This window comes from Octopus bimaculoides, chromosome 13 (genome assembly GCF_046866305.1).
Source record: "Octopus bimaculoides isolate indiv1 chromosome 13, ASM4686630v1, whole genome shotgun sequence".
In the NCBI taxonomy this organism is placed as follows: Eukaryota; Metazoa; Mollusca; class Cephalopoda; order Octopoda; family Octopodidae; genus Octopus; species Octopus bimaculoides.
The window spans coordinates 36,481,878-36,507,916 of record NC_142940.1 but is presented as its reverse complement, the minus strand read 5'-3'; the positions used below and the strand labels follow the sequence as shown (position 1 = coordinate 36,507,916).

Here is a 26,039-nt window from a genome sequence, read left to right as displayed (position 1 = left end):
AATCTGCAGACATTTCTTTGTTCTCACACCGGAAGTAGAGTGTCTGGTGAAAGAGAACTAAAGCATCGATGAACTGCCTGACATTTTATTACAATGTAAATTTCATTTGAATAATAAATTTTAAGTAAGATTGTCGTTTATATTATTATCGTTTTGTATTAGTTTATCGTTGGTAGCCGATAATAAGATAATATAGTTTAGTATTCACAAAGCGAAACATATTGTTATTATGCATGGCACTTACCAAACAAAGAGCCACTACAAACGATAAATCATAAACTGCAAGTTAATATGTAACGAAAGTAATTAAAGTCTTCACTTATCCTACCAATATTTCGATTTATTGTGAAGTTCATGAGTTTGGATAAGGTCGTATGTCGCAGGAAAAAAAAAAGAGATTCAGATGTTTCGGGGTTAACTCTTCATTTCTTATCTTTCACTTGTTTCAGACATTGCATTGCGGCCGTGCTGGGGCACCACCTTGAAGAGATTTAATCGAACGGATCAACTCCAGTAGCTATGTTTTTTTTTTAAGTCAGCGACTTATTCTATCGCTTTACTTTTTCCCAACCGCTAGGTTACAGGGATATAAACAAACCAACAGTAATTATCAATTGGTGGTGAAACACACGCACGCACACGCACACACACACACACACACACACACACACACACACACACACACACACACACACACACACACAAGGGGACTCTCAGTTTCCGTTTACCAGATCTACTTGCAAGGCTTTGATGAACCTGAGGTTATAGAAGACACTTGCTCATGGTACCACGCAGTGAGGTTCCAACCCACCCTCCACAAGGGTTTTGACTTATGCAAGGTAGTAGATTGGCAGAGTCAGTAGAGTGACAGACAAACTGTTTTGTGGTATTTAATGTATACCTTTACGTCTTGAATTCATGTTTATACGTTTAGGTATAAGAAAACAAATATAAAACTATATTAGTTAGAAATTGATTTATTTTAATTAGAAATCAATTGTGAGTCGCTGTGTTCATTCTGTTTTTGAAAAAAGAATCTTTGAAAACGTCTGAAGTTCAACCCCAGTGTTCTATGGAAATGATTTAGCCATGAATAAATGACATTCATTGCTGTGGAAATAGCTGCTCACTTTGCAATGAGTAAATGACATTCGTTGCCTTGTGAATAGCTCGTGAAATGTTGGTTACTTATTCAGTTGAACCAGTGAGGCCGATTGGGTATGAAATGTCATACTCCAGATTCAAGATTGGTACGAATGACAAAAATTTCTTATCTGTACATTTGTATCATCTTCAAATTCCTCCATTTTACATCAGACCACAGCAGAATAGAAATCCTATAATCAAACCTGAAATAAATCTAAGGTAGAGAAGGAATGTCAATGATGAAGTCGCGAATGACATTTAACAAACAAAACTCATTGGTTGATTAACCGAACGATTAGTCAAACAATCGATGAGTTAATTATTTAAAGGATTAACCAATTGACTAATAATAAAGGAAATAAAATCGAACGAGTGTGCGTGTGTTTATTGGCATAATGGCCCTCCCAAAGCAACAAAATCTGTAGTCAGTCTTTCGGACTGTTAGAAATTCTCTGTGAGTGTGTGTGTGTGTGTGTGTTATTCCAATGGTTTTTTTGCAATCTGAAAGATGTCACATTTTTAATGTTTATTGTGAAAAAACCGGGATATAGCTGTGCTGAGCTCTTGATGAAACATCTTGAAAGATCTCAGTAATTGTTGAAATAAAATTCTGGCCGCTACCGACAAACATTGAGTAAACTTTTCCCTCAATTACATCTTAGTGTATTAAGAAGAAAAAAGAACATAGTGGACTGTGTCCAGTATGTTCTCTTTACTAATATACTAACAGACGGGATGGTCATGGTTAAAATGCTTTTGATAATAGATCTACCTAGTCGGGCAGACCTAGGACTAAGCAATAGCAACGAAAACCACCCTCATCACCAGCAACACAGCTCCAACAGCATCAGCACTACCAGCACCAGCACCAGCACCACCACCATCATCATCATCATCATCATCATCATCATCAGCACCAGCACCAGCTCCACCATCACCACCAACAACAGGAACAACAACAGCAGCAGCAGCAGCAGCAGCAGCAACAACAACAACAACAACAATAACAGCAGTAGCAACAACAATAAGAACAACAACAACATCTTATTAATATTACCAGGGTGGCGAATTTATACTAGAATGCTACATCGTTTTGTCATTCTTTTGTCAATATGTGTAAAAATTATAGTAATTAATTGCAGTTGTTCAAGTAATTAACTGGCATTTAAAAGTTTACGCGTTCTGGAAATGACTGTAATTCCGGTTAAAATTAACAAGTATTCTCCTTTTAATTGTATCGCCAAAAGAAGAGAGAAAAAAAGAAGTAAAAGCAAACCAAATTGAAAAAAACAAAGAACTGAAATTATACGAGACCTTACAATAACTGCCATCACACATTCAACACGAAGCCAGTTCTGTTACCATATCTTTTGTCGTTTGGCACAAAGCAATTTTAACGCGTTCATGAACTTAGGTAGGGCTATCGTAATTCAACTACATGAAAAATTTTATAACTGAGTGTGCACAACAACTTAGTAGGTAGTTGGGGTTATGACTAAATGATGATGTGAACTGAGAAAACAAACAAGGAAAAGAATGGACTGCAGGTATACAACATACTAGAAAAATATAGAATATTAAACACAAGTTGATTGGTAGGAAAATGAGCTGTTCCGGTGAGTATTCACTTTGTCAGCGACTGAAATAAAAACAGCGACCAGTTTAGTCACACAATATATAGCAGTTGCAAGGCTGCGTGGTAAGAAGCTTGCCTTTTAACAACATGGTCCGGGTTCAGTCCCACTGTATGGCACCTTGGGCAAGTGTCTTCTACTGTAGCCTCGGACCGACCAAAGCCTTGTGAGTGGATTTGGTAGATGGAAAATGAAAGAAGCCCGTCATATATATATATATATATATATATATATATATATATATATATATATATATATATATATATATATATATATATATATATGTATACTTTTGTATGCCTGTGTTTGTCTCCCCACCATCGCTTGACAACCGATGTTGGTGTGTTTATTTACATCCGCGTAACCTAGTGGTTCGGCAAAAGGAATCCGATAGAATAAGTACTAGGCTCACAAAGAATAAGTCCTGTCGTCGATTTCTTCGACTAAAAAGAACCTTTTAAGGTGATGCTCTAATGACTCAAACAAGAAAAAGAATATAATATATATATATATATATATATATATATATATATATATATATATATATATATGTATGTGTGTGTGTGTGTGTGTGTGTGTGTGTGTGTGTGTGTGTGTGTGTTTTATTGCAATGGTCTTTTACAGTCTTTTACATTTATACAGTGTAAAGAATCTGAATCCATCTGAGCTGTTCTACAGACAAAGCATCTTGAAAGTTGTAATTTCTGAAATAAAACTCCTACATGCTGCCAATAAACGCTTTGAGTATATTTTATGATTCGCAGACATCATAATCTCATGAATAAAGACACCTGTATTACACACACACACGCGCGCGCGCACACACGCACACTCGCAAATACTCACACGCACACTTATACATCCATGTAGAAGGTATTGGGTTACTTTTGTCTAAATTTTCAGTGAATACAATATTTTGTCCCCAAACTAAAGATTTAGTTCGGTTCCTCTACCTATTTTCCTTCTATCACCCATAATCCGACACTCCCTATCTTTCCGGATAATTGTCTGTCATAGCTTATACACTGCTATATCTTGAATATCCTATATTCTGTACCACATTTGCTGAATATTATTTTCTAAAATTTTAAACCTTCAAACATAGACCATTTTCCTTTTTAAGTTGTTCTTTCTCTTTTTATTTTTCCTCTCTGTTTATCTTAATCCTTTTGCACTCAATATTGGTCGGCAAAAAAAAAAAAAAGGCAGCGAGCTGGCAGAAACGTTAGCACGCTGGGCGAAATGTTTAGCGGTATTTCATCTGTCTTTACGATCTGAGTTCAAATTCCGCGGAGGTCGACTTTGCCTTTCATCCTTTCGGGGTCGATAAATTAAGCACCAATTGCGTTCTGAGGTCGATCTAATCGAGTGCCCCGCACGCCCAAATTTCAGGCCTTGTGCCTAGAGTAGAAAAGAATATTGGTTGGCCCCAAATTTCCGGCTCAGGTAAAACAGCTGTCAGGTGTTCAAGTTCTATAAAAATTGCCGTTAATCATAAATTACCATAGCAAACGTAAAGTGGCTTCAATCAGAATGCGAAATCGTATCCCGTAATCCGTTTAAGAAGCGTTTACCTACTAGACGACTTCCCACGATTCCTTTAAACATCTACGCAGCAGAGTTCTTCTATTATCAGTTTATGTAAGAATATTTATTACCGAGATTTTCTGTAAATAGAATTTCGTCTGCATCTCTAAGAAGTCATCCTCCTGGGTAAGTTCTACCGTTGAGAACTGATAGGAATAACGTTACCATAGAAATATATTGATTTCATTTCATTAAACAGAAAAACCATTTGCATCTTATCGTGAAATAGTATAGTCTAGACTGTATAACCTGGCTGCAATGTCTGCTTTAAATGGGCCGCACAGTACACTCACTTAAGGATCGAGCCAATGAAGGAGACTACGCAGTCGCTCGACTTGATAAATTGACAGTCCTGAAAAAAAAATGTAACAACAAAAAGATAGGACATCCGATATTGTAGATCTAGGCAAGTGGTTCTCAACCATTTTTTTTACTTATGGACATCTGTGATTACTATTTTACTCTGGTGGAACCCTACAGCAATTCTGTGTTTTAAAAACTAGTTTTATAGACACTTCTTTCAAAGTTCCTATTTTGTTTTATAAACATTAACGCGTGTAGGTTGAACTATGTAAAATGTTAGAGAAAGAAACTTGTTTTTTTCCAATGAATACATCTCAATTAAAATTTTTCCATGGACCCTTAATATATTACTATGTCTATATATTACTATGTCTAACTAATTTACTATTTCTAACTAATTTACTATTTTACTTGCACGGACCTCTAAAAAATCGTATGTGGACTCCCAAGTCAAAGATCAAAGGAAACCAGAATGGCCACAGTTGGGAAACAACAAACCCCTGCTCGTTCAGGGTTGACTTGGAGTTAAACAACAACAAAAACAACAACAAGATGAAGTAGATCGATCGACCATCTATAAACAATAGCAAAATATCAAGAAAATGAGCCGGAAACGAAACATCTGGTCACAGGCTCCAATTGCAAATATTGTGTATGTGTGTGACTATTAAAAACGTCCATGAGGTATTCGTTCGCGCTAAACTGGGACACAGATTAAATCTAATAATGAAGAACAGGAATAGGCTTCTGCAGAACTTCACAATTTTTTTCTATGATATTTACCCCACAAGGCTTTGGTCAAACCAGGACTCTAGAACAAAAAAATGCTCAAGTTACCGTGCAGTGAAATCGAACTCAACACTACGTTGTTACAAAGCGGACATTCTTAACTACACAGCCATGACCACGTCTATATCTGTATGTAATAAACATTGTTGTATATTTGTTACATGTAACTGGTGCTGCATTAATAACTGATTATTGCATAATAAATTACATAATTATAATGTAGGGCTTCCTTCAGATAATACCAATATAGTGCAGTCATGTAATAATTAAATACATGGCATATATCGTTTGAACGTCTTCTTATGGTTTCTCTGTTAGAAAATTGTATCCAGAAGCTGATTTATGTATGAAATGAATCATCACACAGATTCAAACGAACATAGAAAGTCAGATACATACACGTACAACATACGCGCCTGCATGTGTGAGAGTATTATGATGCGCAAAATTTTCACAGAACAAATGTTCGATGTAAGATTAAATGGTTTCGCAGGGTTGAGAAGGTTCCCCTATCTGGTCTTACTGATGTTAATACATCAGTAAGACCAGATAGGGGTACATCACGGATTTCCCGACAAGTGATGGTCCGGAACCATTATTAATCTGGACATAATTTTGAGTGGATACTTGTATTTTCTGCGACTCTCCAGACTAGTTTGTTTGCTGGGTGGCCCCATGCAGTGTTCCGCGTCATTTGGAATGTTTTGATGTCGATTATTGCTGTAGCTATGGTGATTTTCGGAATTCAAGTCTCGTTTATCTTCCAAGTATTGTGTCGGTATCCAGGATGGTAGAAAGCTCAAACCAATGCAAGAGAAGGCGAAAGTGGTGAGAAAACTGGATTGTAGGGTTTAGGTGCGGAAACTATGTTAGACTTATAGTATTGGTTCACCAATTGTGTATGACATTGAAAAACAAAGGAAGAAAATATTTCAATCCTTAACAGAAAATGATTCTAAGAAGTAAACTAGAATTAGAAAAGATGTGAAAACTGGCGAAAATACAAAGCTTAATCGAGTGTTGGTTACATGGACTTCACGAGTCGGAGTGATGGGGCACCCGAATTGCCGGGTACCATAGTAATGAAACAGGCTGAGTTGTACCATGAAGGACAAAAAGTGTAATAAGAGTGAAATTACGAGCAAGAATAGCTGTAAAGGTTGAAGAAACATTATGGAATTCATATGCCTGAAATGTGTGGCGAAGAACTGACTATAGAGTACTAAATATCTATCTATCTATCTATCTATCTATCTATCTATCTATCTATCTGTCTGTCTGTCTGTCTGTCTGTCTGTCTGTCTGTCTGTCTGTCTGTCTGTCTTTCTATCTGTCTGTTTGTCTGTCTGTTTATCTGTCTGTCTGTCTGTCTGTTTGTCGCTCTGTCTGTCTGTCTATCTGCTTGCCTGTCCACCTGTCTGCCTGCCTGTCCGTCTGTCTGCCTGCCTGTCTGTCTGTCTATGTATGTATGTATGTATGTATGTATGTATGTATCTATCTATCTATCTATCTATCTATCAATCTATCTTTGTAAAGCTCGAATCTGACGAGATCTTCGTCTTCGAGCAAGTATATAATACAGATTAAATTGCAGTACTGTGGCAATGTTCCCCGACGATAAAGAGAACCATATCAATGTCAAATAAAAAGGCATCCATAGGATTTAAACGATTTAAGGATACACCCCATCTAAGGGTGTCTGATTCTCCGTATGTATGTCACCATAGGAAAAAAGGTAAATGCACCTTGAAAGTTGTTAAAGGTTATTCTGTTATATATCGTAGAAATAAAAAGGCTGGAGTACAAACAAGACCATTATTGAGTAATCTGGAAACTATTTTGTACTGGAAGCCGGACTACACAGGGTTCTGGCTTCCGAGGACTTTGCACATGGTAGATATCCTTGAAAACTGTAGAATTCTTCATGTTGTGGACAGCTGTTCAGGTTTCACCAGAATAGAAATGTTATATGAGAATAAAATATACGCAGCGTATTTACCTTCAAACTATGCATCCTTTATCCAGCCTGTAATCCAAAGAATACTGCATATTTTTTTGCGATGCGCATGCTAGATATGATGAGTTCAGATAAACCTGTTGAGAAATTTGTTACAGAATTTAAGATAACAGATGTGTTTTGGTTTGCTGCTGAGAGAGTAAAATCATAAACAATAAAGAAAGTATAGAAAAAGTGTTCTGCCTTGAAGTTTGAAATTTCTCTTGATAAAAAATTTGGCATAAACGTTGTTGTTCGTGAGATATTTCAATGCGCCAAAATTCTTCTTGAAGGTGCTGTCAAGAATATAGTTAGAGTGGATGAATATTGATGTAAGATAACTCTACAACGTGGCTGAATGAACTTCACGAGAGACTTTCTTTCTCTCTCTCTCTCTGACCATTATGAATGTGTAATTACCACTCAGTAGGGGGTACGAGTAAATGTCGGGGATGAAAGTACATGACCTGATGAGATAAGTAAAAATGTGTGATCCATCGTGTTTGAACTCCAGTACAGCCAAATCCGAAATTCATCTCCATTGTCACCTGAAACAACGGATCGTGCGAGAAACGGAATCCATAATCAGTCCGATGTTATCCGTACACCTCGAAATAAGGTTGATTTGATTCTATTCATATATATATATATATATACTTACATATGCATATATATATATATATATATATATATATATATATATATATATATATATATATATATATATATATATATATATTATTTATATTATTATTTTTGAAGAATTATTGAGATTATCTCCCCTTCTCATTTGGAGTTGGTACTAACTACCACCAAATGATTGGGAAACCCATTCTGGAAGCAGAAATGATTTCAATAAATCCAAAATTTATTTTGTATGTTAACATTACCTTATTCGTCTTCGTCGTTGAAATACATGTCACACACACACATACACACACACACACACAAATACACATTCATGACTATTTCAAATAAATGGTTTTAAAACAACAACAACAAGAATATTAGCTTTAATTTTTCTGATTTCCTTAGAAGAAATAGAAAAAGAGAAACAAAATATTAAAGGAGTTTTCACTGGTTTTAGTTTTAAAGCGAAATAAGTTGCTTCTTCACATTTGTTGCTAAAATAGAAAACAGAATAAATAAAGCGAAAACAAGAAATTACAATTTTGATATGATATTCAAAGAAATTTTACTTGGGTTATTCTATTTTTTATGGTGAATCAAAAATATCTAATTTCATTTCGTACGTGATATGACATAATGAATTTTATGTAAAATCTGTGGCGATCACGAAACCTCTTGATAGCATTATCGCCAGAAGTAGTCAACTCTCTGAAACAGGAATACATCTGTATATTTTGGTGTTTTTGGTGTATGCATGTATGCATGTATGTATGTATGTATGTACACATACATTCACTCACAAAAATGTATATATATGCTATTATACATACACGTAAACACACAAGCGCACCGATATCTACGGCAAAATATGTTATATGCACATATATAGGTCTATGCGTGTGTACATATATACATATATATATATATATATATATATATATATATATATATATATATATATATATATACACACATATATATATGTGTACATATATATATGTATTTGAGTGCATATATATGTGTATATATACATAGGTATTTGAGCGCACACACACATGGACACATACACATGCAGATGCTCATCTATAGTTGTATATATGGATATGTGTGAATATATCCCCAAATATTTCGACAATTTTTGACGTCTACTCACGTACGTTAATACACACCAATATAACAATTGTCCTACCTCTAATCTGGCAAGTAAGGCGTCGGCTTTGTTTTGTTGAGAAGGTCTAATTACACCAAAACACTTCAGAAATTCCACCGTACTTATCAAAACCAGATTAATATGTTATTACGCATTAATTTAGTGCTTTCCTCTTCTCATCAAATAAGTTTAACTAATTAGATCGTTATTGCTAAATCAATTGTGATCGCAATTTGTCTTACATTTCGAGCAGATAGTGTTTGAGAGAAACTTTCCAATACCTACACACACACACACACATACACACACACACACACACACACACACACACACACACACACACACACACACACACACACACACACACACTTACGCGCACTTGCACACACACACACACACACACACACACACACACACATCGTAATGAAGTTGACTGGCACTTCAAATTTCACTTATCGGTTCATTCAACATGTTGAACGTATGTATGTTTGTTTGTATGAACGAAAGGAGTCATATATGTATTTACATAAGAATGTATGTATGTATGTATGTATGCATGTATGTATGTATGTATGTATGTATGTATGTATGTGTATGCATGCATGCACGTATGTATGTGTGTGTGTGTTGTTGTTGCATGTGCATGTGAATATATAGAGGCATTTGTTCAAGCGTGTTTTATTAAATACACGGCCATATTCAAGTTTTATCTTCTTTTTATTTTATATTTTGCATATTCAAAATGTTGGATACGGATTTAGGACGCCAGTTGAGAACCACTGCCCCACATTATAATGTGAATGATAAAAAGAAAAGGGAAGGAGAAGGAAACTGAAAAAAATGAATAAATGATTAAGAAGAAGTGAAGAGAAAAACATAAAAGAAGAAAAGGAAGAGAAGAGTAGAAGAAATTTGAAGAAAAAAATAAAAGGAAAAAAGAAAACAGAAGACGAAAAATAACAATTAATGAAGAATTAACACTAAAGATATATATATATATATATATATATATATATATATATATATATGTGTGTGTGTGTGTGTGTGTGTGTGTGTGTACATGTATATGTCCATATATCTGCGACTATGCGACCGTACTTATGCGGGCGTGTATGTGTGTGTAGATGTACATTCACCCATCCGAGCGAGCGCACACACACGCACGCGCGCGCGTGCACACTTTTGCCTCCATGTATATATGTACACGAGCACCTGCACACGCGGGCTCGAGCACGCAAGTGTGCACATGTACATACATAGATACGCACGGGTGCACATGTATATGGGCGCACATGCACGTACATGTACACCAGTGCACATACACCCGTGCGCATGCGTACGGTGAGCAGATGGATACGTGCACTCACGCATATGCGCGTGCACGTGCATATATACTCGTGCGGTTATGTACAAAGGGTGATGTACAAGGAGTAAGAGTATGCGGGTAGACAGGCATAAAAGAGTGTTGGAAATTGGTGATTTGCCTTACTGTTCTTGGGGGTTAGTTTGTGATGGTGACCTTGGTACAGGCGGTGCTAGAGGTGGTGGGTACTAAGGAGGTATATCTATCCAGGTTGTGGGCGGCCAGTGGCTTGAAGTTTATCAGAAAAGTGTACCTCTAGTGACAGCAATACATTACCTCATATTTCTTGTTGATGGATACTGCGGGTTGGTAGATGAAATGAAGTTTTTCTTGGAGGCACAACTGGCAATTAGGGGCGCAGGGTGAATATGGTGGCGCTCCGTCGACAATATCCTCTTGATGCAGGGTGTTTCGTCTTGGAGGTCACGAAGCCTCCCGGGAGAGCACAACAGAGAAGTAGATTTTACGTTGTCCCTGGATCTAAATGAATGCAAGTGTTGGGAGTAACTTCCCTTGAAACCATTGGCTGTCATTCCTGTATAGTGCCTAGTAATGCTATCGAATGCTGTAAGAGTGGCTCTGTATACTACAGCCCTTGAGGGGCAGGATCTTCCTGGAGGGTAGGTGGTAGGATTTCGACTGTTGCAGGTTGGGATCGAGAGTTGTGTGGGCGCGTTTTCACGTTTGTTGATGCGTGCGATATTAGATGTGATGTTGTCTAGGCAGGAGTAGCTTATCTTGACATTATGGAGTTTGAGGAGTTTGTAATATTTACGGCCTCTGGGGAAATATTTCTGGCTATGTTGGTAGAAACTACTAGCTTAAATAAGGTGTTATACCAGATTATTTTCCTTTTCCTAATTCTCTTGGGGTGACGAGAGGGGTTTGGGGTTCGTCCGCATACGTGAGCTTCTCAGAAAATCTGTTCCTAGCCAAAGCATCATTGTAGTGGGGTAGGGGCTGCCCTATTAAAGATCTTGCTATTGGCCGAGAGACTAGATAATCGTTTGCTAATGCTTGCAACCATGTTTCTAATTACAGCGGTGGTGGTGGTGGTGGTTTGAACTCTTGTGGATATATACCGCTTCTTCATTCGGTTTCTTGTAGGGGTAGTATTTGCCCGTCTTCAGTTCTAAGGTTACTTCAAAGAAATCGATCGTAGTCAGGTTGGTAGTAATCATCATGGACAGGCCGAGCTCTTTGAATATGTTTATCACGTTCTTCCTGAGCTTGTCATATGGCTTGAGATAGCTAGTCCATCGTTCCTATAGAGGGCCGACCTATGTAGATGGCTACGTCACTTGAGGCGCATGTGCACGCCCATATACGTGTGCACCCGTACGTGTTGATGTATGTACACGTGCACACTTGTATGTGCGTACCCGCGTGTGTAGATGCTCGTGTGCGTGTGTGTATGTGTGTGCTTATGTGTGCGCGCGTTCGCGCGTGTATGTGCGCGCGTTCGCGTGTGTATGTGCGCGCGTTCGCGTGTGTATGTGCGCGCTCGTGTGTATGTGTTTGTGTGTGCGCGCGCGCGGTTGTGTGAATGCACATCTACACATACATACACACTCGTATAAGTACGGATGCATACGCATAGATATATGGTCATATACACATATACACATATACATATATACATATATACTCCCACATCTACTGCCCCTTCCAACTTCCCGCGGCCACGCGGCTGATTTCCTGTTCACCACACGGTCGACTTCCTGTTCACCATGCGGTATTTTCCAAATAATTGTTATCGCTGATATACTAACATCAAACTACGACATCACGTGACCTTTCTCGCCTAATCGCAGGCTAATGTCCAGTAGTAAACATCGACTCTCTTGAATCGAACTCTCATTCAGACTCAATGGCCGATGACTAGCGACACGCTTGAAACTCAGAGTACCAAGGAGCTTGAATCAAACTGTTTTGATACATATATGTGTTGAGTGTCCTTCTTTCGTTTGTCTTCGTACAATTGCTCCAAACTCTGTTGAGCGCCATTCACGAACGTCTGACCAACAGTTTGCAATAGAGACAACCATTACCGTACTCGCTAAGAAATATCCAAATACTTCTAAGGAAAATCTACTTGATACGATTCACAGAGAAGACCGAACGCGTCATCAAACGAATGCTCTGGAAAGCTTTCTTCTATGAAAACCCTTCCACTACTGCATCTGCGGATAAGTTTAGCTTCAAATCCCGACAGTGCCCCGCGCGTATGAAAGACCTTGCGAACTTCGAGACTGACTTATGGAACATTGTAAAGCAGGTAAGGTTTCGGCATTATTGTAACTCCTTCCTTAAATCCTTAAATTACTATATGACCAGTATTAAACAATCACACAATCTACACATCATCGCAGACAAAACAAAAGATATTGATGAATCAAACACTTCCACACATTCAAGACTCCTCACAAGCGCCATCACCAAGACATACAAAAAGCCCAGTAATTCCATATACAATGACATACTAGCAGGCCTCCCGGACTTCAGTCTGGTCTGTACGTTGCTCAGATGTATTCCATATACATATGTCTGTCTTCTGTCTCTTCCCTTCTCTGTCTCACTTGTTTTTTCTCCCTAACACACTCTTTATCTGTCTCACGTATTTTTTCTCTAGAGAGAAAAGGAGGTAGTGGTAGCGAGAGAGAGACACATATACAACAAGAGAGGGAGAGTGAGAGACAGTGGGAGAGATAGAGACATAAAGAGGGACGTATAGACAGAGAGAAAACAGAAGTCCAGCGGTGACTTCGAAGGAATAAATGTAATGCATAAACTTAGAGAAAGTTGGAGGTGAATTGAGTGATAGGTGGTGTATTTTTTCACTCCGTAAAAAGGCATTACAGTGAATTAGACAGTACGTGGATTGCTAGAAATAGGAGCCAATACACCACCAACTCGACCCCCACATTCTCTTTTCGGAAAATAAGTGCACAGTTATCTGCAGAATGGTGAAATTTATTTACATGATACGCAAAGCCTGAAATATCAATTTTGTTTGGTATTTTCAGTGGTCAACGTCGAAACGAACATTGTTTTTTTATAAGGATATACATACATACATACATACATACATACACACACACACTCACACACACATACAAACACACACACACACACACACACACACACACACACATATATATATATAATTATAAAATCTGATAATTATTCATATATTAATTAATATCGATTAATTATCAGGAGGCCAGCACATTTAAAGAATCAAAGAGATTCAGAAATAGACACAAGATGTGATCTATTTCTAGCGCATTAATTGTCCACGTTAGTGGTCGACGTTATTTTTTAAATATATATATATATATATATATCGAACTATCTACTTGTGTATATACATATAGAAAATTATGCTCGCACACACTCACATATACATGGATACAAACACCGCTGCACGCACATGTAAACCCAAACGTGTGCGTACCTATTAAGTTTTCTGTGATTCTTCGTAAATCGATAAAATCGATATCATCACAAGTAACAATCAATCAATCAGTCAATCAATCAAGTGCTTTAAAATTCAATCAACATGTATTTCATGCAATTGAGATAGATACAAAAACTGTTTGACACTTCCTGAAAGAGAGAGAGAGAGAGACAGAGAGAGAGAGAGAGAGAGAGAGCGTTTGAGCGAGCGTGTGGAAGTTTGTGTTTGTGTGTATGTGTGTGCGCACGTGTGTGTGCGAGTATGAAGAACGTGCATACGTTCAAGAAATGTAATAAAGAGACATTGGAAATAAAGCAAGTTGACAGTTGTAATTGAGAATTGTTTAATTCTAATTCGATGTATCAATCAGTGATAGATTGACTGCCCTAGTAATGTATATTAGGGAGTATTATCAGTAACTCAATTGCGCTATTTTGCTGGTCTCAATTTCGATGAGTGAGAAAGTTCATCCTTCTTGAAGCAGTACCTCGGTGAGGATTCATAATTTTGAAGGTCGGAACACCATTTTTTCTTTATTCGCCGTCCCGTTCTAGTTCCTTGTATTAATTACGACAGAGTGATGATGCGGGGTAAAAAGACGCACAAGTGTGTAAGATGCACCTAAATCGTATATAGGACCCGAGTTGATTTTTTGAGGCATTTTTAAAATAAAAAATTCTTACATACCATCATATAAGGTACTTAGAAATTCGTTTGGTTTCTGCTTCAGTAAATTTCGGCGGAAGAAAACTTTCACCGAGGAAGTGAGTTTCAATATGCAGAGTTGTTTCCCACGCTTGCTGGAGTAAAAATTAAAAAGAAATGTAAGCGCGGGCATAGATGTATGGTTAAGAAACTTGTTTTGTATCCACGAAAATTCGGATACAGTTCCACAGCATGGCACATTGGATAAGTGTCTACTACTATGGTCCTGGACTGACCAATGCCATGTCAGTGAATTTGGTAGACAGAAACTGTGAGGAAACAAGGCGGCGAGTTGGCAGAAACGTTAACACGCCGGGTGAAATGCTTAGCGGTATTTCGTCTGCCATTACGTTCTGAGTTCAAATTCCGCCGAGGTCGACTTTGCCTTTCATCCTTTCGGGGTCAATAAATTGAGTACCAGTTACACACTGGGGTCGATGTAATCGACTTAACCCCTTTGTCTGTCCTTGTTTGTCCCCTCAATGTTTAGCCCTTTGTGGGCAATAAAGAAATAAGAAACTGTGTGGAAGCCTTTCTCTCTCTCTATATATATATAAGGGGCGTCACCACCACCACTTGACACCCGTGTTGATTTGTTTAATTTCCCACAAAAGTACCAAACTGAAACAAAGCAAGTGCTGGCGTCGATTTGTTCGGTGATACTCTTCAGGGCGGTACCCCAACATAGCCGCAGTCCTGTGACGAAACAAAATAGATTACTCACTGGCTAACGATATTTTCTATCCTTAATACATACTTCGGTCGTATTTCACCTTTTGTTTTACTTATATTTAGGACCCTTTTCGGTTATGAAGGGCCATGGGTTTGCACCTAGAAAGTTACCCTTTGGGGCACAAGTCTGGACAAAGTTGTTTATAGAAGACTAGCAGTCACCCGTGCATATCAGCCTCCCCTCTCCACACCACAAATGTTATCCAAGGGAAAGGCAAAGGGGCCGATACACCTTGGCACCAGTGACGTCGCAACTCCTTTCTGGAGCTGAGTGAACTGGAGCAACGTAAAATTAAAGTATCTTGCTGAAGAACATAACACACAGGCCGGTCCGGGAATCGAACTCACTACCTCGTGATTGTGAGTCCGACGCTCTAATCACTCAGCCATGCACCTTTACACTTATATTGCACTCATACTATTATGGGTATAGTCAGTTGAGTATTGCAGACTCACATTACAGTTAGCAATTATACAGTGCTCCCACTATTGATAACGGTGAGTTGTAAAAAGCATTGGTACATATTTACAAATAAATGGACTTAACCATCGAAGCTTAATTGTCGTAGAAATGGAGATGATGTAACAAATATGTCAATTGCAAATAATATTAACCCTTATTGACCCCCAGGTACTGAAGGAAGCTGTATGTGGTCTATCGACCTGCTAGAAATAATAGCCCTTACGTCTTACAGAAAGAAAGAAAAAAGGAAAGTACACACTGAAATAAGTAGTCCTATGAAGATATACAAAAAAAAAAAAAAAAGATGGGAAGGTTATGGTTGTAGCGTTGAGGATCGTAGGTCATCTTGATCAGAGCTCATCCTATGGTTAAACAAGAACAGCAGTGACGGCATTATCATCATTACCATTACCACAACTATCATCATCATCACCACCATTATCATCATCACCACCTCCATCATTACCACTACCGCCAACATCATCACCACCATTATCATCCTCATCATCATTACCATCCCGACCATCATCATTACCGCCTACACACTCCATCACTTTCACCATCTCCACGCTCCCCCACCACGTTCACCCTCCCACCACCGTCGTCATCCCCACCATCTCTACCACAGTCTGCACTACCACCATCCCCATAACAACCATCATCATTGCCTCCATCATCATTGCCACCATCTCCGCCCTTATCATCATCAGCTGAGACTCTCAGACCCAAACATATTGATATTTAATAATCCTCTTTTTATAAGCAAGAACAATAAAATTGCTTCTTTCTTAAAAGTTGACATTTAAGAGTACAAGAATATTTACTGTTTGAATTACCATCTAAAGAGTTTATCGTTTACATTCGAGTTTTACTGAATTCTTCAGCCGGAAAATAAGTAAATTCACTTTATATGTTCGAGAAATACCATAGACTACCTATTTTATAACATCGATTTTTATTGTTGCTGTGGTGGTTTGTTTACTGGGTTCTTCTGCCTCACAATCTCTCTAAGGCTATTACTGAAATAAACTTGTTAAATGGTGTTTGTTGTAACTGTATGCACAAAGAAATATTTTTGACTCGAGATCGTTTGTTGAAAGTAGAAAAGATGTGTCGTGATATAATCATAAACACCATAGCCATCAATAGCAAGAGAGTGTGATTTAGTAGCATGTACGACATTACGAAAGCATCGTGCATGCTTGTGGCTACTAGCAAGTGAAAGTTACGAAAGCATACATTCTACCATGTTACATTCACTTGCTATTGACGGTTAAGATAGTTTTAATTACATCACAATACATTTTTCTTCGCTTCAACAAACGACCTCAGATAAAAAATACCAATTATCAAGTTAACGAGTTTAACAAAAATATCCATGGAGAGGTCGCTAAATGAGAGCGTTCACTAATTGTTTTAGGTGCCAGTATAGTCGAGAAGACACACAGACCGTCTCACCCTTGTTGAAATGGAACATCTACATCGTTACAGTTGTAGGGAGGGTAACAAGCATTCAGTTAGTACTCACTTCAGAGCAACGTGAAATGGAGTACTTTTCTTAAGGGTGTAATACGCAGTGAATCGTACCCACGACCTTATGATCAAGGGCCCAAAACCCTAAACACTAAGCTATGCGCCTTCACGTTATATGGTGTAAACATTACCCATTTAGATCACGCAATCGTAACATTAAGAAAACAGCGGAGCTTCTACGTGGTCGCTTGACCTCGAAATAGCAGCCATCTTCTCTACCATCCTGGAAATAAAAAGAATACAAGTTACTTCGTCATGTAATCCTAGATATAGAGAAGGATGTGATGGTCATGGCTGGGTCGCTTTCAACCACGTTTATTTGTTTGATTAAGACTGATCTGAATTTATATAGAAACTATAGGCAACAATAAAGTTTTACTACAAAGCAAAAATAACATACTTCATTATTATACTCCATGTTCTATATATTTTGTATAAAAATTCTGTTATTGGGTTTCTGAAATATAATTGATTAGTGAAGATCATGACCATAACTATACACCAAGAGACTTTAATATTTAAAGGCATAGATGTGTGGTAAGAAGCTCGCTTTGCATCTAAATGATTTCGGGTTCAATCCGGCCCGGTAACTTGATCAATTATCTTTTACTATAGCCTCGGGCTGACCAATACCTTATAAGTGAATTTAGTATATGGAAGCCCGTCGGTTATATACATATATTGGGTCATCCCATAAATAATGCGGCTTTTTAAACTTCTTTTATTTTTCAAAATTAAGATAAGCAAAATTCTTTTTAATCTAAAGTATACTCTCCTTCATTTTCTACGATGCTCTTCCATCTATCTTGTAGAATTGCAAGGCCCCTCTTCCAAAATTCACTTGTCTATGACGAAAAATACTCCTCCAGTACTGTTTTGACCTCGTTTACAGAATTCATATTTTTTCCGTCCAAATGATTTTGAAGATTGCGGAATAAATGATAATCAGATGGGGCGATATGGTGGCTGTGGCATCATTCCCCATTCGAACTGCTCCAACCTTTGAAATGTCATCCTCGCTGTATATAGCCGACGGAAGAACACCTTTCATCTTGAAAACAAAGATAGTCGTTTTTCTTCCAACGCTGACTTATGTCGCTCAAGCTGTTCGCAGTAGATCTTTGTTATCGTTTGGTTTGGGTTTAAAAGTTCAAAGTGGACTAAATCTTTCATATCCCACCAAACAGATAACAACACCTTACGTGTGTGAAGACCTTTAGCTTAGGGTGCCGTTGTTTCTCCTTTCCCTACTCACTGTCTTCAGCACTTGACATTTTTGTAGAGAACCCATTTTTCGTCACCGGTCATTATTGGGTCCAAAAAAGGTTCATTCGTGAGACGTGACAGCAAAGAAGAGCACACATTCAATCCCTGAGCGCGATCAAACTCTGAAAGTTTGTGAGGAATACATCTTCTAGGCTGTAGTTTCCAGCTCGGAATTGCTGTAACCACCGTTGACACTAGCTTATGCTTATTGTCCGATCTCCATATACTGCATTTAATATTCCTCGCTCTTTCCGTTGCGTTTTTGCCTTTATTGAACTCATAAAGCAAAATATGCCGAATATGATGCTCCTTTGTCACTTCCATTATAGCTTTGAAAAAATAACTGTTAAAATCGAACTTCACTCTTTAAAAGTAGCACTAAGAATAAGGACAAAGTATCCCGTCCCCCTCCGACTTTTAGCTCAAGCAATTGAAAAAACCCCCCACATTAATGGAATGACCCAATATATGTCTGTGTGTAAGTGTGTGTGTAATTGTCGTCACCAGCGCTTGACAACCGGTGTCGGTTTGCTTACGTCCAGCCAAAGAAACATAGAATAAGTATCGGATTAAAAAACAATGTGCACTGGAGATCGATTATTTCGACTAAACCTTTCAAGGTGGTGCTCCAGTATGGAGCGCAGTCCAATGGCTGAAACTTATATATATATGTATATATGTATATGAGTGTATAAAAATTTATACACGAAGAGAAGACCATTAAATGGTCTTCTTACATACTAAAAAGGGCAGTCAAAACCCCAAGCCACGAAAAACATTCTTATTTCACCTGTCACCAACTTGCCTTCCTTGGGGTTGCTAAAATACATTATCGGTACCGCTTTTAGGGGTTAAGTCAATTATATCGTATCTTGTAGTTATTTTAATGATTGGTATTTATTTTATTGATCTCTCAAAGTAATGGGACATGAATAAACAGTTATAAACATAGATATCATCACACATGCATACTCACGCAGGGATACATAGCCAAAGTAGTCATTTGCAAGGGAGTATGAGCTGGGACCTTGTATCACACTTTTACTAATTGTTTCAGGTGCCTCTGTTGTCAGGAGCCGAACTATGTACACACACACACACACACACACACACACACACACACACACACACACACACGCGCGCACACACACACACACACACACACACACACACACGCACACACACACACACACACACACAAACACACGCACACGCACGCAGTTAATATAAACAGCTGGGCGCAACGTGATACCATACAGGAAAAATTCAATCGTCACTAAGTGTTACTGATGGTACCGAAGCACCTACATTGTTAGAAATAAAGAGTTAAAATACACTTAATACTGTAGGAAGAGCGCATATGTATGCACACATACTGAAAGGTGAGGTAGCCAACACATGACCGACTCGAAAATCTTTAGACTAAACATCTAGTTTCGCCTATTCTGTAGGCATCGTCAGTGAGGACTGCTCGAATGGCACATGTACTGCTAATTCCGCCTGTTAGCATATATGTATTTATTATAATTTATGGGTGAGTTAGCGGAATGCTAATGTGTATATAAAATATTAATATAAACAGCTAGGTGCAATGTCGTACCATAAAGGAAATTATCAATCGTCGCTAAGTGTGACTGAGGGTGTCGAAGCACCTACATCGCTAGAAATAAGAGTTAAAATACTCTTAATGCTGCAGGAAGAGCATTTCGTGAGAACATGAAATAATTGTTTTTAGGAATAGCGGATCTCGAAACATACAGAAAGCTTTAAGTAATAGTTACAAGTTTTTGCACAGAACTAGTTATTTTTTAAGAGGAGGAAAGTCGATTAAATCGACCGTATTACTTGACTGGTATTTATTTTATCGACCCTGAAAGAATGAAAGGTAAAGTCAACCTTCAAAGAATTTGAATTTAGAACGTAAAACGAGTGAAATGCCGCTAAACATTTGTCCGGTGTGCTAATGATTCTGCCAAATAATGGGATGTAAATATTAGAGAGAAAAGTCTCTCTCCTCCCCCAGTCTCTCTCCTCCCCCAGTCTCTCTTTGTATATATATATATATATATATATATATATATATATATATATATATATATATATATATATATATATATATATATATATATATATATATATATATATATATATATATATATATATATATATATATATACATACATACATATATTGATGCGTATCTCTAAGTGCTTCAACATTGAGCTCTACTACTTTTTGGTGGATACTACCGATTTATAACTCTTTTTATATTTCTTCCTTTATAGACTTATCCGCTTTCAATTGACTGTACATTGATTCGTCGTTAACTTTTTCTTTCCCCACCTTTTTTTGCCTGTCCATTTTGTCTTCTGAAAATCAAAGATGAAAGATAGCTATTGGGTTTGAACACCGGATAAATGTAATAGTCTTATCAGATTCTTCTGCAGAAATTGTTTGCTGTTCATTTCGGATTTCTCTTCGTTTATCCATCAAATTTATCTTCACCTGAAAAAAATCACAAATAAATATTTCATCTTATTGATTAACACAACATTAATCTACACTAAAACTAACAAAACAAACAAAACCATATCACCATATTTGACTACGTTCTCTGTCTTTGGAGCTACCAGACTTTCCGATATTGTATTTCAGGACGGTCTGTGGCAAATATAATTTATTGCACCTCAGCCACTGTTTCTGCTTTATAGTAAATCGAATGCTTATTTTAGTAAAGAGGGAAGGAATTTGTTCGTTTATTACAACAATAAATCGTTTTAAAATTCAATTAAAATGACATTTCTTTCAATTTTGAATTGTAAAATTTCCTTTATGAATGAAAATCAATGAATATAAAGGTAAATTATTTTCTTTTGTTTTCAAAACTATTTTCTTTAAAGACATTTAATTCAAAACTGAGACCTTTCTTTGATTAAACAAATCATTAAACAATTCGGTATTGAAATATCTAATTCTTTAAATACTTACTGAGTTTGGAGTAAGGAACAATGCCTAAGATTTTTGTAGGCCCTTCTGAGACTGGTGAGCTTGATAGTGCAAATGTTTAAGCAGTTGCAGGTCAACATTCATAGGAAAAATATGAGCAGGGCGAAGATCTGAAAAGTTCAATGGACCGGCGTTCGGATGAAGAAAGACTGAGTGTAGTGGTTAGTGCAAGCTAAGAGGGTTGGACGCAGCAAGATTGATGGGGGTAGTGATACGAATGGGGCAGGTGTGCCTAAGATGTGGAGGTTCGAGACCAGTTCTGAGGCCATTACAGTAAAGACAGAAAGTCAGAAAGTGGAGACAAAACATACCTATGGACAGATACTGGGGTGTATCTGTCAGTTACTGAAAGCCAATCAGTCGAGTGGTTCTTTTTTGGACGCGGATCATATCGTGTGTTGTCTATGTGCATAGCAGCACCATCTTAGATGTGGGAGAACTTACTCGAGCCTCGTAGAGTGTCCAAAGCTGTTAAGGATTGAAATACTTTCTAACTCCCAAGAGAAGGGCCAGTCTTTTAGATGCGATCTTTGTTAGGCATTTATAACTTCTGTAAAATAATTCTGCAGTTTATGATCAATAGAGTGTATTTGCAAGCATGGCTTCCAAATATCACAGTTCTGACATATTGACTTCCGTCAGCTTTGATGTAATCAAAGTTAGCATATTCCTGACCAGGCTGTGTACAGTCTACAGAGAGATTCTAAAATAAATTTTCGTAAAAAGTATTACGTAAATCATTGAAAATATATTTCATCATTACTTCTGTACAAGAATAAATCTCACCAACAGACGAGAAACAAGGATTGATATGAATGGAAATGGGGACATTCCAAATCATTTCAGTAATTCGGTAATACTAATGATATGAGGACGTACATACTAATGATATGAGGATGGCTGTTCAACCATTCTGCCTCATGTAGTGTATATAGATTAGTTGTCGACTTGTAAATGGAAATCTCTACCTGTGTCTCTACAATACATTCTTGCGAGCCGTATTGCATTAGATTGGAGGTACGTTGAGAATGGCGCAAAGTGATATGGAAAAAACATTTTATTTTCACCACTATCTGAGTGTAGTGGTTAGTGCAAGCTAAGAGGGTTGGACGCAGCAAGAGTGATGGGGGGTGGAGATACGAATGGGGCAAGTGTGCCTAAGATGTGGAAGTACGAGACTAGTTCTGAGGAGTAGAGGCCATTACAGTAGAGGTAGAAAGTCAGAAAGTGGAGGCAAAACATACCTATGGACAGATATTGAGGTGTATCTTCGTAGGATTTGACAGTCTAAAATCAATCGATGCTGCAAAAATGATACATGAATACAATATAACCTTTATCTGTATTGGAAACTCATTGGCATCTGTTCGGGTCCGTTTTCAGGGCGATCTGCTCAGGCTCTGATAGAATCGCCATACCGAATTATTTTAATGGATCTGGTCTCAAGCATTCCTCACCCGGTTACGTATCTGATTCCTTTTCTATTAACTCTAAATTATGACTGCACTCTGACTGACAATTTCCTGAATATGAACAAAGAACTTCAAGGACTTTACTACCAAATAAATAAATAAATAAATAAATAAATAAATAAATAAATAAAAGAAATTGAGAATACCTGTAGTGATTCAAAAATATTGATATAAAATAATTTAAGTATCGAACCTTAAAAATTACCACGCATACCTTTAATATCCCAACTGGAGGTTATGGATATTAAAGAAGCTGATAATACTCAGGTTGTATCAAGCTGCGACAGTTCTGTTGTCAGACACGTAAGTATTCTGCTTAAAGGTTTTAGCCAATACATTTATTTAACAGACAGACTAATTATTTTCATCAGAGAATTAGTTAGAATAACAAGATGTAATGAGTGAAAAATGAAAGGAAGGATTTGGACAGAGGCATGTTATTGAGGGAGTTATAGACATGCAGCTGTTTGAGGTAGTTGAAGAGGAAAAAAGGTTGGGGTAGTTGGAGAGAGCAGAGGGTTGAGGGAGTTATAAAGGCAAAGATCTGAATTTGATGTTGATATTTGTGTTCTAAAGTTAGAGATAAAAGATAAGTGCTGACAACTCTTACAAACTGCCTTCATATTCCACCAGAAAAATACTGTTTCGACCCAAGAAGTGAAACTACAAATAAAGGAAGAACAGAAAAAAAAAACATTCCAGAATATTTCCTTGAAGATGGAACAAGCGTAATCAAAGGCACAGTAGTGCAAAAAGTGTTTCTAAATTAAACACAAAGCAGGAACTTTTGATGGGAAAAATATAATTGATTCAAGCTCATTATAAAAAGTCAGGGTATAAGGAAACACAGTTAAAAAATGGCGCCGGCCAAACTGCTTCACTACTACTTGTACACCAATATATATCCCACACACTCATATTTTCCCTCCAATAATTGGCTTGCATATTTCTGTTACAACTATTTACTTTTTGCTAAAATATTAGTTTATTTACTCCAATGCTATCTGGTTTCTTTGAACCAAAACCAGGTGTTTTCTTTCCAATTTTCCGCTCTTTTCTTTCCTTCTTTTTGACGAAGGACCTATTTCCGAAACATCGAATTATTTTCCTTTTTTTTTCTTCACAGCAGAAATTTGCTGGCTTTGTTCTTTCTAGTTCTTTTCTGCTTGTGTCGCTGTTTTTACTTGGATATTAATTAACTGTCTGTCTGTATACACACACACACACACACACACACACACACACACACACACATATATACACCGTGCGTGTATTTGATAAAAAAGTTATGCTAGATTATTATTATTATCATCATCATCATTATTATTATTTTTACGACGATTCTTAAGATGAAGTGATAGATATTTCGTTCATAATTTAGCTTTCAACTCAAACAGAAAATTATATATTACACTCATTTCTTTATAAATATCCATTCAGTTAATTTTTTTTCTTCAAGTCTGTGGTTATTTGTTTTTACGATCACACCTTCATGTGTGTGTATGTGTGCTTATGCACACACACACACACACACACACACACACACACACACACACACACACACACACAAATATATATGATGCACATTTGGACGGAAAGAAGACGAATCTTTAGTGCATTTATCCATAGTCTTCGCGTGATTGGATTATATATTCTTCACAACATAAGCTTCAGTCACGACAGCCTCTTCAGATTAACCAAATGACCAAATGAAGTAAATTCTTGGTAATTAGATTGAGATAGTTGGCTTCAAAGAATTCCTTAAGTCTTTTTGCATGAATAATTTCCAAAGAACACATTATCGAATATGGCACAGTCCTTTCAGGAACGACGCCAAAATTATGATCATTTTATTAATTTAGGAGGGAGTGTGTCACGTGAAATAACGAACCAACCTACGGAGTTCTTTGTGTGTTTATGCTTCGTGTCTGGAAACCTAGAAATAAAGCAATTGTTTGCTTATTTAGTTTCATCTTGCCTCTTCAGCCGTTAAAAGTTTCGCTCTAATGCAAATTATGTTTAAGTATAACAGTAGGGGAAAATATCCAGACACCGTTTGCTTTCAATGCAAATGGTGTTCTAGCATGTATTGTGAATTAAGGCAAGAAATGCTTATTAATTCAGTTTGATCTAATTAATCAACGTATCAAGGAAGAAAGGAAGAAAGGAAGAATAGATCATTAGAGTAATGATTTTTTTCTCCTGTGAAAACTAGCAGGGGAACCAACACTGAAATTTAAATTAGATAAAAATTGATTAAAAATAGAACTTGGTTGGTAATAAGAGAGTTGTCTCATCTTCGATTATAGGATGCCAGCATGCAGATAGAAAGACAACACTCGTTGATGAACGTCATCACTGAATAGGTAATAAAACTGCCTGCGACTCAAATATCCGCCACAAGATTTCGATTCTTGTATTCGAAGCCATTTCCTTACATTTATACCAGTTCTACTCTTGAGGATGACATGAATGACATTACGTACCGTTCGTATGTTCACGATATAAATATTTGGGTTATGTATCAAGTCTAATGGCCACTAATATACATCAAATATACGCAAGCCGACGTGGTTACTCGATCTGCAGGAGATAGCAAACAAATCTCCTTCAGATTTTACTGTGTCATCTTAATAGAAAGTAGCATATATTGGGTAATATAATCTTAAGCATACTATCCGCGTCATGTATCGTACACTTTCGCAACGCGTTGAAGATACAAAAATAAAAGACTTTCCGATTAAGCGCGAGTTCTCCAGTCGGATGAAGCCAGAGAGATACTTTGTTCTAACCTTCTCATAATG

General features: G+C 37.3%; 1 long non-coding RNA gene across 4 annotated transcripts in view; it reads right to left on the bottom strand.

Moving 5' to 3' along the window:
* Positions 1-910: 910 nt before the first annotated feature.
* LOC106884175 (uncharacterized) overlaps positions 911-26,039 on the bottom strand; it is a 29,855-nt gene continuing 4,726 nt past the window's right edge. The window contains exons 4-8 of one of the 4 annotated variants that reach the window (XR_016244013.1): positions 21,746-23,286; positions 21,101-21,262; positions 14,746-14,858; positions 7,459-7,553; positions 911-1,360 (exon numbers count right to left, since the gene is read on the bottom strand). This is a non-coding gene — a long non-coding RNA (uncharacterized LOC106884175). Of the gene's footprint in view, positions 1,361-7,458; positions 7,554-14,244; positions 14,859-21,100; positions 21,263-21,745; positions 23,287-26,039 lie in introns of those variants that run through there. The other 3 variants (XR_016244011.1, XR_016244012.1, XR_001411212.2) reach the window with 3 other exon arrangements.